General features: G+C 46.5%; 1 pseudogene; it reads right to left on the bottom strand.

Moving 5' to 3' along the window:
• Gm9536 lies at window positions 1,396–4,021 on the bottom strand (annotated as a pseudogene).
• Window positions 4,022–7,529: the final 3,508 nt, after the last annotated feature.

Genomic DNA, 7,529 nt, shown 5'->3' with positions numbered 1-7,529 from the left:
AAAAAAAAAAAAAGAGTTGCCTTGGTCATGGTGTCTCTTCACAGCAGTCAAACCCTAACTAAGACACACAGCTTACTCATTCTGAGCCGATCAACAGCAGGACTAAGCCCATTCCATATTTAGTATTGTCTTTTGGCCTCTTCCATGGCAGCTTGCTTTTTGACATGATAATTTCAGAGATACCTCTTTAGGGGCAGAAAGTGACAGCATTTACATATCCCTGGCTCTGCCAGAGGATCAATTAACAACTGAAAATACAGGGACACCTCAACATAACCATTTAACACAGTATGTGTGGGTAAGCCACCCTAACAAACATGCGGGGGGGGGGGGGGGGTCTTTTCTTCTAAGATTGTGTGAACTCCCTTAACATACATTTTTTAGATTTTTTTTATTGATTCTTTGTCATTTTCACGTCATGCACCCCAATTCCACTCATCACCCTGTGTCCCTCCATAGATGCCCTCTGACCTTGCAACCTCTCCCACCTAAAGAAAACAAACAAAACAAAATACAAACAAAAACATTTCACTGTGGAAGCTGTGGTGTGTCACACAGTGATATCCTTTTGTTCAAGATATTTTGGGTTTTTTTTTTTTTCTGAAAACAATCTTTATTTAAATAAGGACCTAAATACATTACATAACATTAAAACTGGAGGGGAAAAGAAAACCAAAAGATCAGTTTGTTCTTTCGCATGGCACTGGGCAGCAGCTCGTGTTGAATTGAAGCCTCTACAGCTAGCCACTCGACTAATGGCACCAGCTTGGCATTTGACCCCTTATCATAAGTTTAACTGATGCCAGGCTGGCCTCACCCTTCATATTTCAACATCCCCTGGCTAGGACAGATCTGCTTAAAAAGACCACCCTGGTGGTGAGCTAGATACCCACTGCTTCTCTGGAAAGGTGGCCCTTTCTGAATTCTGCTTGATCAGACAGCAGGGCTTCTTTTTACAGCCAGAGACTCCCTCTAGTGACAGACACAGCTGGGGCAGTGTTACCCATACTCTTGGTCACTTGGGCTATTCAAATGGTGGCATTGTCCTAGGGCAGGGGACTCTGTAGAGTGAGCCCCAAGGAACCTCTGGTCAGACAGAGCCTCCTGTGGTCTTGGGGATCTTGGCTTGGCTGAAACCTTGTTATTGCTTTGTTCCAGGGTGGACACTGCCAGGGCTTACTGCTCAACCTGTTTAAATGAGAGACTTCAAGACTACACAGCATGGCCCTTTTCAGATTATTGCATGAAGGAGTTACACTAGTCCAAGTTAAAAGTGGACCCCAAGTGATTACATTATATAAACTAGGAGGTTTTTAAATTTGTGACAAGGAACAGAAGGGAAATTCTACTCACTGCAAAGAAACCCTCACTTAAGCTTCAGAGAGCCACAAGCACTTAAAGCCCATGAACCATCAGCTGATCGTCCTTAGCCAGTCCAGTCTCTATCAGGAACTGGCATATGTTCTTGGGCTGGTCACCCTGTAGCTGAATTACGTCTTCATATTCTGGGTGCTCAACTACAGTACCACTGCAGGCAAATTTCTTCTTAAACTCCACTAGTTTCTTTTTACCGTAATCACCAGCGATCCCTTGTAAGGGTCTTCCTGCCGTTTCTCTGTTGAATCTTGTATGGATAAAATCCTCACTGCCAGCAGGAAGCAGGTCACCACCTTACTTGCATCAGCAAAGGGGTCAAAAGAGTGGAGCTTCTGGATAGCAGACTTATGATAGGATTCCTTTTCCTCGGTGGAAACGACCTGCGGAAGGAAGCAGGGGCGAGGGAGGCAAAGGGGAGGTAAGGGGGGTGCAGGGGACGGAACGTCGGGAAGCGAGGAGCCTCGAGTCGGCTGAGTCCTTGGCAGCGGTTCAGTGACTGGGGCAGATATTGTGTTTTTTAAAATGGCAGCATGAGGGGGTTCCTTGGTGGGCCCTGTTGCGGTGTGCCCCTAAACAATCAAGCCATGTGACAGGCCTTGGGGGTGGGGGGAGAGAAGGACAGAAAGCAAGAGGAAGAGAGAACAGACAGGCTCATACCTGGCTGTTGCTCAGTAACTGTTGTGCAGAGTCTAGAGGAAATGCTAACGCAAACAGCTTCACTTGCCGACATTCATTGCAAGTAGTCATTGGCTTGGTTCAAGGCCTCTGGCTTCTGCCACATTATCAACAGTGGCTCATCACTGAGACTCCTCTCTGATATCTTGTTGTTGCCCTATATCATGGAAATCCTGCTGCATAAGTTCTGCGGGACTGGCCCCTCCCTTTGAGAAGGCTAGGCTGACTCCATGACAGGCTTCAAATTGGCAGTTCAGGACTAGGCAAGTCCAGACAAGTCCAGGCGTCAGAAGCTGCCCTACTATGTGGCCTGAAGCAAGGACAATCAGTCAGCAGCCGTTTCCAGATTTCCTCAGCTGCATTGTCAGCAACAGTTTCCATCCCCCCACACCCTAGCAATGGAACATCCCTAGAGATAGAGTAAGATAAAAGTCACCTACCCTGAAATTCCCTAATATGCTTTAAATCAGGCCTCTGTGCTCACTTGGTTGTCTCTCTGTCTTGGTAATGGGAGACCCCAGCATGCTGGACTTCAGCAGTATAAAACACTCTTTGCTTTCACATATGATTTGAGTCTGGGGTATCACTCTTCAGAGACTCATGGACCCTTTACACCTTCACATGTTCATAGAAGGGGTAGATGTTTTAGTATGAGAAAGGAATGTGGCTTTTGATAAAGAACAGGCAGCTTGAAGCGTGGATGAGACCGGAACAGTGAGAGCCACGTAGAGGAACTCAATGGCAGAGAAACTGGTTAAGTTAGAAGCCAGCTGAGAGACTGCTTGGGTGGTAGGGGGCAGAGTTGGTCAGCCCGCCAACCCTCCCATCCCACCACCAGAGCCAGCTTTCCCTCTTTACCCAGGCAAGGGGCAGGGCTAGCACTCCTGTCTGTGGCAGCTGGTAAGGGGCAGGACAGCTCCCCCTTGCCTACAACATCAGGGCCAGCTTTCCGTCTGGGCTGGCACACCAGCTCCCCCTCCTCCAGGGCCAGCTCTACTGTGCTACCCAGGTGAGACTCAGGACCTGCTCTCCCAAGTGCTATAGCCAGAGAAAGGGTGGGGGCTAGGTCTCCCGATTGCTGCAGGGGTTGTCTTATTAGCCACACCCCTTCCTCTGTCATTGCGTTAACTAGATTCTCCAAGGTGAAAAGGAGATTTGAGACCAGCTGTGTTTTTCCTCCTGGGTTTGAAAGAATGTTTCGCTTCTGAAGCTGTGCTGTGCAAGCGCCTAATTGGTAACCCCTGGTGCATGTCTTCCATCTGGGTGTTGCCTGCCAGAACCATAAGCCAGCTGAAAGACTGATGCTGGCTAGGAGGAGATGAAAATGCTGTCTATACAAGCTCAGGCGCGCTTCGACCAGCTAGGTGTGCATATGCCAATGATGTGGTGAATGAGGCCCAGGCAGGAGGAAGGACGGAATAAGTATTAGCCCTTCAAATGGAAGGTATTTTTAACATCAGCGCTTCCGTTCCGACCCCCAGCTCTTCCAGCTCCCCCACTGCTGCAGGCCACATTCCAGAGGCTCCTAGATAAAGGGGGTAGAAAGGAAAGACTGCTTCTACCATCCAGACCCTTCCACACAAACCCCTCCTAGACCTACTACTTGTCTGAAGCAGGTAGAAAATTTGGTCCTGCTTCTGCCTTAGTACCTCCTGCTGCAGCTGCAGGCAAGGAGATCAACCCACTGCCCATTCTACTCTCCACAGACCTTTGGAAGACTGTGATGGGCACCCCAAGGCCTGCTAAGAACTCTGAGCTGCAGCACTCTCTGCGGACTCCTCCCTTGGCATCTCAAGACCCTCCCAGAGCCCAGAGCTGTAGGGCTCACCTGAGGAAATCTTTCACTTGGCCTCCTGCAGCCACAGAGAGTTTCAGAGTTTACTTTCCCCTTCTGAACTGTTAATTCCTGTACATAGAATAAGAATAACAGTCTTTCTTGGCTGCAGCCATCATTGTCCACCCACTCCATTTTTGTATGTATGTATGTATGTATGTATGTATGTATTGAGGAAGAGCAGGACAAGACACTGTCTCACTGTGGCTGAAGGATCCAGTTCTAAAGTGACCCACGTGGTGGCTAATGGTGGTGACTATCTGCCCCATTTGACAGTGGCAATGTGGAATGCTGGGTTGTATTGATGATGCAGCAGCCAGTTTCCCGCTGAGCAAGACAGTCCAAAAATTAGATCAGAGCTCTAGTGTCTGTATTATAAACATGGCCTCAAAAGAGGATGTCGCTGCTGACATCCCCCTGGACACAGACAAGCCCTGTTTCAGTGCATTACACGAAGTGTCACTCACAAGCCATTAGCAGCATTGAGTGTACCTTGAGGCTGGCTACCACAGCCTGAGTTTGATGTGCTTATAAAAAGATAAAGAAAGGGGGGGATATGTTTTGGGGGATGTGAGATGAGCTGTGGGGGAAAGGGGTGCCTCGGTGGGCCCATGCTGAGGTATCCCCCCTGAGGGACCAGCTACATGATGGTGTAGTATAGAATAGAGTTTATTCAGGGCATGGGGAGGGGAGTCAAGAGTGTAGTAGAGGCAGAGAAAGGCAGTGTGTGTGTGTGTGTGTGTGTGTGTGTGTGTGTGTGTGTGTGTGTTTAGAGAAGCAGAGGCTGGCCAGGAACATGTGGAGAGAGAGGGGGAAGAGAATAGGGAGAGAGTGGAAACAGGAAGGCAAGAGCAAAAGGGGGGGGCAAGCAACCCCTTTTAGAGTGAGTCAGGCACTCCTGGCTGCTGCCAGGTAACTGTGGGGCCGAGCTTAGACAGAATGCTAACATTCCCCTGTCTTGGTTTAACTAAAAAGTGTGGAGGGCCTTTTGGGTTGTGCTTGGCCGGATTCTGACGTTGGCCAAGGACAAGGAAATGGACTTCAGGCAGGAATCTGACATTGGAAGTAAGCTCAGGCAGGAATCTGACATCAGGGCATGGTAAGGAAGTAAGTTTCGGCAAGAATCTAACTTTGGGCTATAATAGGGAAGTAGGGTAAGGCAGGAATTTTCGTCTTAGGGTGGAACAGAAGAAGTAGGCTTCAGGCAAGATTTGGGGCTTGGACAAGGGAGTGGGCTAAGTATTTAGGTCATTATAACAAGCCCTTTTAAACAACTGTCATGGGAGTAATCAAGGGACTTTGCTTACTGCTTTGTTAGTTCCTTATTGTACTGCTCACCCAAAATACTTGCATGTAATTAAAATGGTAGAAAATGCAGATTGGGAAAATTAAATTTGCCTTCGGTCTCATGACTGGGGTCATGCTACAATGTTGTCTAACTGTCTTTTTTCTTTTTAATCCTCACTCCCACACTGGAGAACCTGTTGACTGACTGAGAAGGCTTGGTCAAAAAGGGAATAAATTAGGAAGAGGTGATGGTGGAGCAGGAATGGGGTCACTGTGATCTCTAACTACTTCCTGCTGATGTAGTTAAGAAGATGTGTCTCTGAGAAACCTAGAAGAATGGGTATGAGGATGTTTGTCCAGTCTTAGGAGAACTGGCTGTTTCCTTGATGTCCAGAGTTTATGGAACCATCTGAGTGAGAATAGGTCAGAAGGAACAGGTCCAGTAGACGCGTCTGTGTCTGTGAGAGGAGGTTGGAGCATCTGGAGCTGCTTCTCCGAAGCTGTCTTGGATGTAGTAAGCACCTGGACTTGACAAGACGCTGAAACACACATACATATATTAAAAGTAGAGAATAAGATTAAGTGTGCTTGGGAGAAAGAAAAATTTTTTCTTAGATGTACATTTTAAATCCAGAGAAATCCCACCCTCTGGAATAAGTGGAGTAAGTGGGAAAATGGGAAGCAAGTGGAACTTTGGGCTGTTGATTAGCAGATGTACTTCTGTGGGTAGAGTCTGTTCGGTCCATGAGAGGTGGATCTGAGTGGATTTCCTGGAGCTTATAAGTTTATAAGAGAGATAAAAAACATGAGTTAACACATGAATGGTCTTTAAGATGAGCTTTTTTGTGGGTCAGAAGAAGGATTTGTGATTATACAGTTGGATCTGAAAGAACCTAGTGGGGAAACCCCCACTCAATTCCCGATTCAGCGTGCACTCAAGAATCACAATCAGACAACCATCTTGATGTAAAAACATGAGGTAGTTTAATGGCGGAGCTCCGGGTCGAAAGGTATCTCACGTAGGAGACAGTGGTTTCGACCCTGAGGCTTGGAAGCTAGGGGATTTTATAGAAAAGGGGCTGGGGCTGGGGGAGGAATTGGTGCCGTTTCACAAGATTGGTCCATTTAAACATCAGCAGCCTGTTAACATTTAACTTAGGTCAGGAGGGCGGGAGATAGGGAGGCGCAGGGCCAGTCCGGCATGTCATTCTCTTTATCTCTCTTTATCTTTATGGCCAAGCAGCCTCAGGAATGTCTTAACGACTGGCCTGCCCGGGCATGTCCTGGCCTGTTCTGCTATGTTCTCAGCCCCAGGTTTCAAAGCTCACAAACAACTCTTTGGGCTATTTGACATAAATTACACGAATCACAGGTCTCAAGTTTTATTTTCTTTCAGATCATATAGTGGAATGTTTTATTAGAGCTAGACAAATTTATAAGAACCCAAGTAATGTTAGGAGAGTGGCATAGCAAGAAGAGAAAATATGAAGCATTTAATCAATGGAACTGAGTTTAAGCAAGGAAGTAACAGGTTACATCTGTGAAAGCTTACATCTAACCTAGTTGCTAGAAACTGAGTTTAGAGGTCTAGGTTTCAGTTGTCAAGCTACAGTTCCCTTAGCTGTCAGTGGAGTCAGAAATCTGGGGAAGAATAAACTATAAATAATCTAGCAGTCATATATCGATTAAAAAAATGACAGAGTTCACCTATAGTCCAAACTGTTCCCTGTGGGCTCTGTGGTCTCCATGGCAACCTGGGCGGAGTCAGTCTGGCTTTCAAGCCCAGAAGACAAAGAGCCTTTTTCTCTGTGGAATGGATACATGTGACATGAGAAATGGCTTACCTTGATTTAGACAATATAAGTCATTTGACTCAGGGTACCCAGTTTTCTCCACTGTGTTTCTCAGTGGTTATCACACCACAACCCAGGCAGCCTCTTGTAGTTGTGTCCATATCATCTGAGACCTTGGGCATAAGCTGTTAAGCCTTGGGAGATTCTGTCTGTCATAAACTTAAGTATATTACTAATTAGCAGACTTCTGACAAGATTGAGAGCTATATTGATTGGTCATATCTGGATAGAGCACACCGTAATTTAAGGGCAGAGGCAAAAATCATTATTTATCAAGACAGGATAGGGACAAAAATCTTAAGTAACTTTGGCAGGTTGCATAGTATAAAAAAAAACACATTTTGCATTAGCAGAGAAATATTTGGCTTTGTATTAGTAAAGAAATACTTGGCTTAGAGTTGGGGGTTGTTTGGGTTTTCAGAACTTCAGACATAAGCACTACATTTACATCAATACCAGCCCTTCCTCCCTCTCCAGCTCTTAAGTCCTCTCTCTTCTCCCAA

The sequence above is a fragment of the Mus musculus genome, chromosome 16 (assembly GCF_000001635.26).
Source record: "Mus musculus strain C57BL/6J chromosome 16, GRCm38.p6 C57BL/6J".
Lineage (NCBI taxonomy): Eukaryota > Metazoa > Chordata > Mammalia > Rodentia > Muridae > Mus > Mus musculus.
Note: the sequence above shows the minus strand (reverse complement) of the source record. Positions and strands in the feature narration are given on the sequence as shown.